Here is a 12,869-nt window from a genome sequence, read left to right as displayed (position 1 = left end):
GGGCAAAAAGTGGGCCAGTGCAGTGATAATTAACCAGCAAGTGCTAACAACATAAAAATACTCTCTCTCAAGGCTGAGCATCAAGGAAATCTTTGTCCATCCCATAAAAAACATTTAAAAATTGCCTTCTGCATAGATTAGTCATTTATTGGTGGAATGCAACCACCAATGTTCAGCATTCATTGTTTTATTAAAAAAATTAAGGACAATGAATTCTGATTATCTTAACAAAGTAAATTTTTTTTCTCCTCACTAATCCAAAAGCGGCATTAGTAAGCCAAGGGAGTGAGTGTTTTCTTAGTCAATATATTAGGTCTGTCAGAAATTACCAACACATTTCAGCAGTGCATGCACAGTGCATTGCTTTTAGTGAGATTGTTTCATGCATAGTAATTTTTGAAAGTAAATTCGAATTATTGTTTTAATGCTACTGGGACTTGTCACTAGTACCCATATATGTGTATTTTATCTTCGTGTGTGTGTGTTTTCATTGGTTGAACAACCCCAGAATAACTCATGGAGAGAAAATCCAATAGTTTGTGTAGTTCTTCCTTGTCAAAATATTTGCTCCCAAAACAACCATCCTTCCTCGGATTGAATTTATGCTGCTTTTGTGTGTAGTCTAAACAAGAGAAAGAATGAATTATTCCATTCAAAGCCTTAAACACCCCAATCAGATCACCTTGCGGATATCTAGTCTCCAAATGCTGCAATTTGCAGAACTGAAGCCTTTCTTGGTAAGGCATCTCTTTGTTGCCCTCAACAATCTCATTATTCTTTTCTAAACCCAATTTAGCAGCTCTACATTCTTCCTAGAATGAGGCCTAACCATTGCTTTATACATTTGGATAATCATCCCTGTATCAAAAAATTGTAGGTAGCCCCCATTTAACACGGTACTTCTACAACATGGTTTTGCTATAACATGGTTAGAGAATTGTGGCAACCTCGCATAACATGGTATTTTTAAGCTTTTGTGCAGGGGAAAACTCTGCTATTATGTTAGATGTAATTTTTCAACATTTCCATTGTTTTTTATGAATCCCTGCTTTTGCTCGCTAATCGTAATGCAAAAAAAAAAAAAAAAGTTATTGGGAAATCCCCATAGGTGTTGAACTTTCTAGATTTCAAAGTTTTATTATTATTGGATAATGTACCGGGTCATCCAAAAAGTTTGTCATTCAAAATTTGAAGTAATGTTCCTACCACCTAGCCCAACTTTTTAGATCAAGGCATTATATTAGGGTTACCATAATATAATGCCTTGATCTAAAAAGAGGACAAATATATTATGCAAATAATAAAATAAAGACAATGTAAACCACATTTATTGACGTTTAGGATTAGTACATTCATATTTGTCTTGAGAAATTATTTATTTCAATAGCTCTGGATTGCCTCTCAAATATGTGCAAAAATCAATCATGACATATGTTTGGAATTGTACTGCAAAAACAAAATACCTTTTACAGAAATGACATTTAACCTATTCCTTTCTTTCATCCACTGACTTTGCATTAGAGAGAATACTCTCTCTACATTTACATTGTCAGAAGGAATTGCAAAGAAAAACTGGGCAATTTTCAACAATTCTGAATGGAATTCAATATTTTTTGAATTACTAAAATGTTTGGCCCACTTTTCATGTATAAGCATGTTTTTAAAGTCTTTATTATTCATTTGACCCCTCAAAAATTTCTTTAAATTGGTCAAAACACTTAACATCATCAATTGTTAACCTCTTTGTCAATCAAGTAGGAAATAGAACATTCTACATCGTTCCAGCTTGGTACTGGAACGATGTAGAATGTTTTTCATCCAGATAAAACAGGAAATGGATTCCACATGGTGAAGCCACTTATGTAAATGTTCCATGCAATTTCTATACAGATTTTTTGTATCACTAGAAACTTTTTCACATTCAAGTACAAGTCCTTCATCATGTTTTTTGTATAGCATTTCCTTTACTCTTAATGGCATGAAGTTGTGATCCATCCGTTTTGAGATAATTTCTTTCACTGAGACTAAGACATCTAGCACTTCTGCAGCTGAGTTACTTTCCCTTTTAATTCGTTGTATGTGTGTATGGAATACACTCATAAGTGATTGCATGAACCAAAGATGAATCTCACTAAATCCATTTTCAAAGAACCTTTTAATCACAATGGGAGGTTTTTCTTGGGTTAGAAAATAAGCCTGTAAAGCTGGAAACATATCTATGAGCCTTGTGATGCTTAGAAATAATGTGCTGTGAGAAAGGAGCTGTCTATATTCAATCTCAACAAACTCACAGTATTCCTTAAGCTCTTCAGTCTGGACTGTATAATTATGAAAATACTGGTAAATTTTAAAAACAATGTTCTCTACATCAACTTCCCAAAGTTCTGCAGCATTCTGAATACAATTGTTCAAAATATGTGCAGGGTAGCCCACTCCAATCAAAGTCTTGTTATGCAACAATTTCTTTAATTTTGCAAAGACATTCCCTTCTTCATTTTGACTCAGTCCACCAAACATTGTATTGCAACTGTCCCCAGTAAATGTAATACATTTTTCACACAAACCATTTTTTTCAAGAGTTTTTTAACATATGTAGAAATGGTATCTGCAGTCTTGTTAAGCCTCTTCTGTAATTCAATTAATTTTGTTTGTAACCCTCTTTCATTTACATCAAAATATTGAATAATTAATGGGAAGATTTTTTCAGAACCATGATTACTTCCATCAGTTGAGACCCCACAGTATGCAATTTTATTTTATTTTAAAGTTTTTACAGTAACATTAAGAGAATGATTTGCAAGTACAAAGTTTACAATGGCTTCTGTCTTGGTTCTAGTGCAGGAAAATCTTTTTGCTATCTCAGAATGAAAAAATACATTTTAACATGCCAGTTGTGCAATCCATTGATTTGTAACTACTATGATGTTTAACAGTGGAAAAGCAAAGGTACCCTCTGCAGCAGCCAGATTATGTTCTATTTTACCGACAGCTTTGACAAAAAAATCTAACCTTTTCGCAAGAGGCCTCACCTTGAACTGCTTTCTTGTGCTTCTCAGTTTCAATGTAACGTTTCAAATCACCAACCCCTTTTATTGGCTACTGAAACATATGTCCCCATTCTGCAAACTTTACATTCAGCTTCCCATTCTTCTCGGCCAGATACAAAACATGGAAATTTGTTTTTCATCACTTCTGTAAACATGCACTTTCTTTTAGGCATTTTATTGGACGTATAGTCTTTATAATATTAATTTTTATAATTGAAACAATAATAAATATTTTTTATTGTAAGTAGTGAAGCATAAATTTTATTAAAGTTAGGTTGTTTTGCATTCACAACTAAACTAACTTAATTGCAGAAAAATACCTACAGGTATAAAGATGGATAATAAATATTTTTGTAAATATTTATTATCCAAGTGAAAAACAGTATTTTAAAAAAAGGTAAACTTTGGTATTAAATAAACTAGTGTCTGCCTCTTGATTGGATTGTTGATAAATATACCAAATTTAGTCGACAGTACGCAACTTTCGATCAATTTGGTTTGCACACAGCTCAGATCCACGTTTTCATATGCTGCAATCAATTTCTAGAGAAAACAGTCGCTCTATAACTATCAATATTTATTTGACATGCTGGAATTCCTGTAATTTATATATCTTTTTCTAGCACACCAACTGATCTTCATGCGTTATCTACTCTCTAAACCAAAATATTGTATTGCTAGACTATATAAAATTTATACGTACGTAAATTCTGAAGCAGGCATGGGTTGGTAACAATCTCAATGCACTAAACTGAGCGTCGTCGGGGGTCTTCCGCCTAATTGTCAACACGGAAATTCAAATTGAAGAATCGTCTCCTATTCTGAAAACGATTCTGTACAATTCGGTAGTTTTCGTCGAGCTTGCATAAAAAAAATGGCGTATAATATAAAAATCCAGACATTTAGACAAATTTATAAAAATCCACCCAGACAAAAATTTTACACAAAAAATCCGGTTAAAAGAGGACGGATGGTAACCCTACATTATATCTACCTTTGAAACTCATTACATCAGAAAATCGTTACAATGGATTTTAGAAAAAATTGATTCCGAACTGAAGTGATAGAGGCATGGAAACATTTTTAAATTGCGGACTGCATCGGAATCATAACTTTATCGCTCAAAGAAGTAAAACTCAACATTAAATGCATGTTGGAAAAATGTATGGTTAGAGTCAGTTAATTCAGGAAATATGGTTGAACCGACAGAAAGCGGAATCCGTGCAGTAGGAGGGGAAGGTTTTGATGATATGACTACTGCGGCCCTCGTGGGTTGCATAGTTGGTAGAATTGCCATTGTCCCCACACCAGGGGGAAAACACCTAAGTTCGAATCCTGTTGCTGGCGGGAGGAATTTTTATGGGTGTTTTTCACAATGTCACTGAGTTAGTCGGTCTAAGACGAGGGTAACATGGTTTTTATCTCCCAGAAACTCTGGTTTTTTTTTGTCCAGAAAAATAGAAAATTGATCTCAGAACACATGCAAACATACAGAGCAACATAGCCTTAGTCTCAATTTTATGAAGCCGACATCAAAATAACTTTTTTACGTAACTCATTTATTTTTTAAATACATATTTTGTATTAATATGTATAAAGAACTGCAATTTTATTAAATATTTTTCTCCTAAGAAAAAAAAAAAAAAAGATGAATACCGAAAGACGTTCAAGAATTACTGGTAGAAAAAGAGACTGGTGAAGTGGGTTTGGTGGAAATGGCATCGGAGGCAAATCAAATAAATTCAGAGAATGATAATGCAGATGAAAATTCTGAACTTCCAAATTTTACACTAAAAAGTATATGGAAAGGCATAAAGTTAGCTGAGCAATTAGAATCTTATTTTTTTAATTTGGATTCTTTAACTGAAAGGAGCCCAAAGTTCAAAAGGGGTTCAAAAATGCTTAGCTCCATACCATGAAATTTATAAAGGTCTATCAAGCAAAAGTAAGCAAACCCAGAATACTGATTTTTTTAAAGATAGCAGAAGATGCACATGATCTAGAATGGTGTATTTTGTTAGCTCTTGGAATGTAATCCCCATTTTTGTACTGGTTCTTAGTCCAGTGTAGCACTGTTTTGCACTACACGAGATTTTACACTAACCTAACTACACTGTTAGCATTAGCATTAGTAGAGGCATATGATGCAAGAAAGCAAGCTTATTCAGCATCAGCCAAAAAAAAGAAAACAACCACTACTCCCATTTCACCCCTCAATTCGTTCGAAATACCTGTCCAGCTGAGCCTTAAATTTGTTTAGGCTATCAACTTCAACAACAAGCGATGGAAGTCTATTCCACAAACCAACTGCCCGCTGGCTAAAGGCGAATTTCCGCACATCTATCCGACATCCGTCCTTCCTCAATTTGAATTTATGCCCTCTCAGGTGATTATTCTGAGCAAGAGGAAGAATTCCATCGGCATTGAGCATGCTCAAGCCATTCAAAGCCTTGTACACCTCTATCAGATCACCTCGGCGATGCCTAGTCTCCAGGCTCTGTAATTTGCAAAACTTAAGCCTTTCTTCGTAAGAGCAACCCTTTGTTCCATTCACTAATCTTGTTGCCCTTCTCTGTACTCGTTCCAGCAGCTCTACATCCTTCTTGAAATGAGGCCTCCAGACCTGTATACAGTACTCAAGGTGTGGCCTGACCAATGCCTTATACAAGGGAATAATCACATCCCTGTCCCTGCTAGAAAAATTCCTGTATATCATTGACAAGACACCATGAGCTACTCTTGCAGCTCGTCTGCACTGCTCAGAGAACTTCATATCTGCCTGCACAATTACCCCCAGGTCCTTTTCATTCTCTACCACTGTCAGCGTAGTACCACAGAGTTGATACGTTGATCTGGGGTTACTGTTTCCCATATGTAGTACTTTACATTTGTCAATGTTAAACTTCATTTGCCACCTCTCAGCCCATCTGCTCAACCTTTCCAGATCCTGTTGCAGCAGCATAGTATCAGTAGTGTCCTTAACAACCCTGCCAACCTTTGTATCGTCTGCAAACTTGGACATTAAGCCTGATACACCATCATCAATATCATTTATAAATACAGAAAACAACAATGGACCCAACACTGAACCCTGAGGAACTCCACTAATAACATTAGTCCACGTTGAGCAGTGTCCATTGATTACCACTCTCTGTCTTCTGCCACTCAACCATCCCTTTATCCATAGCAGCAATTTGCCTCGAATGCCACACTTCTCCAATTTGTGCAGCAGTCTTCCATGCGCAACAGTATCAAAAGCCTTTCTAAGATCCAAATATATAATATCAAAGTTATTCCCTGCATCCAGTTCTTTTGTGACTACATCATAGTATCCAATCAAATTGGTCAGACAAGACCTGCCCTTAAGAAACCCATGCTGTGTCTGAGCTATAACTGAATTCTTGTCCAGATGATCCTGCAGTGCTTCTTTAACCAGTGCCTCCATTAATTTTCCTGGAACCGAAGTTAAACTAACAGGTCTATAATTACTTGTGTCAGCCTTTGTTCCTCCTTTGTGAATTGGGGTTACATTTGCACATCTCCAGTCCATGGGTACCTCCCCTGAGTCCAAAGAAGCTCTCATAATTATGGCTAGGGGTTTGCTTACTTCCTTTGCTGCCTCCTTTAATATAACTGGATAGATCCCATCCACCCCAGGTGCCTTTTTTATGTTTATCCTCAACAATTTCTCCTCCACTTTCCTCTCAGTTATTAGAAAATCATCTAGCTCACTGCCAATGTTTACTTCACCTACGACATTCCCCTTCCTGAATAACTCCTCATGTGTGAATGTAGATGCAAAATACTCGTTTAGATTGTTAGCCACCTGAGCTGGATCCTCAACTGTTGAACCATCAACATCCAGTGGACCAATCTGATTCATCCCTTTCCTTCTTGAGTTTAAATAGGTAAAGAACTCTTTTCTGTTTTTCTTTGCATCCTTTGCCAAGGATTTCTCATAATCTGCCTTTGCCTGCCTAATCTCCTTTGTGACTTGGTTACAGACCAACTTATATCTATCATAGGCTTCCACGTCACCCATTAATTTGTATGTATCCCATGCATTTTTCTTCTCTGCCATATGTCTCATTAGTTCATCTGACAACCATTTAGGCCTGAACCTTGAACAATATTTCTTGGTTGGTATGTAAAGCCTGGTAGCTTCCAAGATTAGTTCCTTGAATGCTTCCCATTTTGAATTTGCTGTTGGTAACATCATCAGTTGGTCCCACTGTATAGAATTTAAATACTGTCTCAGACCAGCATAGTCTCCTTTACGAAAGCAAAAACCCTTCCCTTTACCTCTGATGGTAGTTACCTCCTTGAGTAAATCCCACTTCAGCACACTGTGATCACTGCCACCCAGTGGTTCATTTATCTGCAGATTCCTAATGCATGAAGAATCACTACTGATAATCAGATCAAGAGTATTACTCCCTCTAGTTGCCTCCCGAACATGCTGGTGTAGAAAACAATCATCCAATAAATCCACAAAAGCCTTGTTAGTGTGTGAGTGACCAACCCACAAATTCCAGTCAATATCTGGGAAATTAAAATCCCCCATTATAAGACTCTCTGATTTACTGGCCCACTCTATTTCCCTGTACAGTATCTTATTATACTCATCAGAGTCATTAGGCCTATAGCACACTCCTACTCTCAATTTTGATTTACCTATGCTTATGTCACACCAAACTGACTCAACACTGCACTGTCCAGCGATGTCAACTGGCTTCACTTCCTTGGATTTTATGTGTTTTTTAACTAATAGCATAACCCCTCCTCCCTTCCTATCCTGTCTATCCTTTCTGTAGACGTTGTACTCCCCAAATTCCAGTTCTGCATTCCTTATATCTGTGTGACACCACGTCTCTGATATCCCAACAATATCTGCCTTTGATGTTTTGAGTAATACCTCAAATTCATCAAATTTATTTACTAAACTCCTAGCATTAGTGTACACGCAAGTATACATGCACCTGTTTCTATTCTTAGCTACCCTAACACAACCGATGTGTTTACTTGTACCGCAATGACTTCCAGCAGTCTCTGAAATATCCTCCATCTTGTTTTTCAGGCTTCTGCTCATTCCAATAGAAGCAGTGCAAGAATCTCTTTCACCTCTGCCCGTGGCTACTGTTAATCCATTAGTCTTTGTCTCCCCCCAAGCTAGCAGTTTTCCGACCCACCTAACACTGCCTCGATAGCATCAGCAAATATTCTTGCACCCTTTCTATTTAAGTGTATCCCATCCCTGTAGAAGCAATCTCTCCTGTTAACAAGTACAGTCCAGGCTGAAAAAAATTCTACCCCTTCAGCCTTGCACAATCTTTCCAGGGCCGAATTGATCGACAAGGCTCTCATCATATACTCCCTCCTATCGTGTCTGGGCAGAATTGCAGACACTTTCAAATTCAACCCTACTTCACGGCTTTTTTTCAACAGTGACCTGTACTTGTTAAGTAATTCCGCTGGTCTCCTACTCTTAGACGAGGGTTACCTGTATATCATTGATAAAACTCTGAGCTGTCCTGGCAGCCTTTCTGAACAATTATCACTACTCTGAATGTAGTAAATACCACATAGTTGGTACATTAATATAGGATTACTACTATCCATATGCAGTATTTTGCATTTTTCAGTTGTTAAATTACAACTGCTATTTTTCAGTTGCTATTTTCCAACTGCCAGATATCTAATGATCTGATTTTAATGAAATCTGGGATGCTCAAATATTTCTAAATGAACCAGATATAAAGTTTTTCGAAAATCCACCCACATGGAATCAAGTTATATGCAAAAGAATTTGGAGATAATATGCATTTTACGCACATATGCCTAAAGAACGAAACTATTCTGGAGGTTTTTCCATTTCTGATGCAGTGCATATATTGTCTCCAGGATTATATCCTCTCCCAAATTGGAATCAAGATTACGAAAAACTAATTATCATTGAGTTATTTCAAATAAAACAGAATTTTCAGTTCCTGTAATTTGTTTCCAATAAGGAATATGAGCCAAAATACTCCCTGCCCCATCAATAAATTCATAAAGGGCACCGTGTCAATCACAATTATAAAAGATCAAAGAGAGATGAGTACAAAGAGAATGTCATTAATATCAAAACAGGTTCATGAACGATGAACTGTAGCATCAGAGACATGGTGTTGTACAGATGTGTTGTTCAGGCTAAAGAAATGCAGAATTTGAGTATGGTAAGAACAATGTGTACATAAAGGATAGGAAAGGAGGAGGGCTTACGCTGTTAGTCAAACAATACAAAATCTTAACACAGTGGTAGGGCGGGTTTGCGATTTGTACAGAGTTAACAGCTGTTTGGAAGAACAGTAACGCCAGGAGTGAAAACAAAAGTTTTTTTAGATACAGAGGAAGCAATATTTGTAATGTGCTTGTGCCAAGACAGATTATAAGTCAATTGGGTAATCCCCAAAAGAGGATCATCTTGCCTAGACATCTGAGTGCCACCAAAGATAAGACAGGTGGGTAAGGTGCCTGCCTGGCAACCCAAAGGTCGCGGGTTCGAATCCCGCCTCGGGCTTGGATCAAAGTACTGCAAAAACCTTGGGAGGTGCACTATGGCCACAGAAGCTGATGCGCCAACAACTACCGAAAAAAAAAAACCAAAGATAAGCATAGGAACAGAAGAATCCTTTTTGCAAGATATAAGACGGCTGAAATCTACTAAGTTGTCTTTGCCCCACTGGAGATCAGCATTTAAGGAATTGGTAGCGGATATTCGAGAAGTTGAAGCTCATTAATCAGGGTAAAATTTCTCAAACTGGAATGCAATGTGCTATCATCAGCAAAACTGTGGACAGGATATCAGGTCAATTGAAGAAGGTCATTAATATACAAGAGGAAAATAGTGGGGGGAAGAACTTAACCTTGGGGGACACTAGCATTAGTGTAGAAGTTAGAAGACGGAGAACCGTTTACTGTCACCCTCAATGGGTGATCAGAGAGAAAACTGGATAACCAAATACAAAAAAACCGCTGGAAAACCATAAGATGGAAGCCTGTTTAGAAGACCTTGTCAAACACTATTGAAAGCCTTTGAGCTGTCAAGAGCAACTGCTTGTGTTTCACTGAACTTCTCCATTGAATTTGTCCATAAATGGGTAACATAAGCCAGAGTATCACAGTGGATTCACACTGACAGAATCCATACTGGCGACTGTTCAGACGGAGGGTTTCTAGATAGTTTAAGTTGGCGGTTGATTAATTTCTCCATTACTTTAGGAAGAGTTTAAGTAATTGTATTGGGACGATAATTGGATGGGAGGGATTTGTCACCCCTTTTAGGGAACTGGCTAAATATGAGCAAATTTCCAAGCAGAAGTAGAGGCAGCAAGATTATTCACTAGCTGATCCGGAATCTTCCAAAAGAGTTACCAATAGTTTCGGTGTCCTATGTACTAACTAGCGGCCAGCTTGCGAACATCGTTTTAGAGCTGTACCCTCGAAATGTAAGAAAGTTTGGATCTCAGCATGGTGTTCATCATTACCTCAAAAGACATCAACCATACTGCAAAATGGAAGAGATGGGGGAAGGTTTGACCGAAACTTAACTTGAATAAGTATTTTGCATCCCTTCACAAATGAGGAATTCTGTCGGGAAGTGAAAGCCAGACATTAATCAAACTCTAATTGGGGGCTAAATGATTTTGTAATAACAGAGAGGAAAGTGGAGGAGAAATTGTTAAAGTTAAACATAAGAAAGGCACCTGGGGTGGATGGGAATCCACCCCAGGTGCCTTTCTTATGTTTAACTTTAACAATTTCTCCTCCACTTTCCTCTCTGTTATCTATCCAATATTAAGGAAGTAAGCAAACTGTTAGCCATAATTATGAGAGCATCTTTGGATTCCGGACTGGTTCCCATGGACTGGAGATATGCAAATGTATCCTCAATTCACAAAGGGTGACAGTGAAAATAAGTCACTAGTTAAACAAGTAATTCAGGACATCTACATCTAGACATGACTGCAGTTATAGTTCAGATACAGCATGGGTTTCCTAAGAGGAAACCTTGACTCACCAATTTGATTGGATACCATGATGTGGTCACAAAGGAACTGAATGAAAAAAATAATTTTGATATCATATGCTTGTATTTCAGGAAAGCTTTTGATACTGTTGCACATAAAAGACTGCTGAACCAGTTGAAGCATTGTGGTATTAAGGGCAGATTGCTGCTATTGATAAAGGGATGGCTGAGTGGGAGAAGACAGAGTGGTAATCAATGGACACTGCTCTTTGTGTACTAACGTTATTAGTGGAGTCCCCCCCCCCATGGTTCTGTGTTGGGTTCATTTATTTATCAATGATATTGATGAAGGTATATCAGGCTTAATGTTGAAATTTGCAGATGATACAAAAGTTGGCAGGATTGTTAATGACAGTATGCTACTGCAACTGGATCTGGAAAAGCTAGGCATATGGGCTGAGAAGTGGCAACTGAAGTTTAATATTTACAAATGCAAAGTACTGGATATGGGTAGCAGTAACCACAGAGAAATGTACCACCTGTGTTGTACTACAGTGAGGGTAATTGTGCAGTTAGATATGAAGCTTTCTGAGCAGTGCAGACAGGCTGCCATAGCAGGTCATGGGGTCTTGTCAATGATATACAGGAATTTTGCTAGCAGGGATATGGAGGTGATTATCCTTTTGTATAAGGGAATGGTCAGGCTACACCTTGAGTACTGCATTCAGGTCCAGAGGGCTGCTGGAATGAGTATAGAGAAGGTCAACGAAGGTCAAATTGCAGCATTTGGAGACTAGGCACCTGTGAGGTGTTTAAGGCTTTGAATGGTTTTGGCAAACTCAATACTGATGGGACTCTTGCTCAGATTATGCACTTGAAGGGACAAATTCTAATTGAGGAATGACAGTTGCAGATAGATGGGGATAAATTTGGCTTTAGCCTAGTGAGTGGTTGATTGCTGGAACTTCCATCTGTCGTTGTGGATAGTTTAAATAAATTCATAGCTTAAAGTTGATAGCTTAAATAAATTCAAGAAAGAATTAGATATGCAAGGTTAAATTTTCAAATATTTAGTTTTCCCACAAAAAGCTCTATTGCTTTGTAAATAAATTTATAAAAAAAAAAAAATCTCATAACATTTCAAGTACTTCTGAATCTCATTTAAGATAAAGAAATAGATATTTTGATTATGATGTCAGTGTGAGAACCTGAATAAAGCTGAAGGAATAATTTGAGGACTAATGGTCATTGGTCAGGGAACTGACAAGTGCAGGAGGAACTTGAAATTTAAAAAAATATCCTGAATCATGGTGGGAATTTCAACAGTTCTTCATAGCAATGCTGAATGTAACGGAATATGTAGCCAGGTAATAAAAACAAAAAAAAAATGAGTTCAGTGTCTTCTTTTTATGGTGAAGCCTTGGAAATGCCCTTAACAGCTCTACATAGCAGGACATATTGTTATGAACAAAGCTCAACATTTTTGAAGAGATGCAAAGTCACTAAGAGTATCTTCCTTGAGAAATCATAACACTGGCCAACAATCTCTGTGACTAAATAAATTTATTAAAAAAAAAAAAAATTGATTCTAGAGAAAACTGATCTGCTGACTTCAAAAATAACAAAATTATGTCTCCAATGTATCTCTACCAGAAGATATACTGAAATTTTAGTAACTTTATGAATGACCAATGGCAAATATCATACAGTAATACATATGCTATCTTACTCATTAATTTTACAATACATTCTGTTTCCATAGCAATGTTTGCCACTCAGAAAGTTTTTCTTATAGTCCATTTTGCTTTCCCTCT

Source organism: Mastigoproctus giganteus, chromosome 10 (assembly GCF_048544385.1).
Source record: "Mastigoproctus giganteus isolate SK-2022 chromosome 10, ASM4854438v1, whole genome shotgun sequence".
Lineage (NCBI taxonomy): Eukaryota > Metazoa > Arthropoda > Arachnida > Uropygi > Thelyphonidae > Mastigoproctus > Mastigoproctus giganteus.
Note: the sequence above shows the minus strand (reverse complement) of the source record.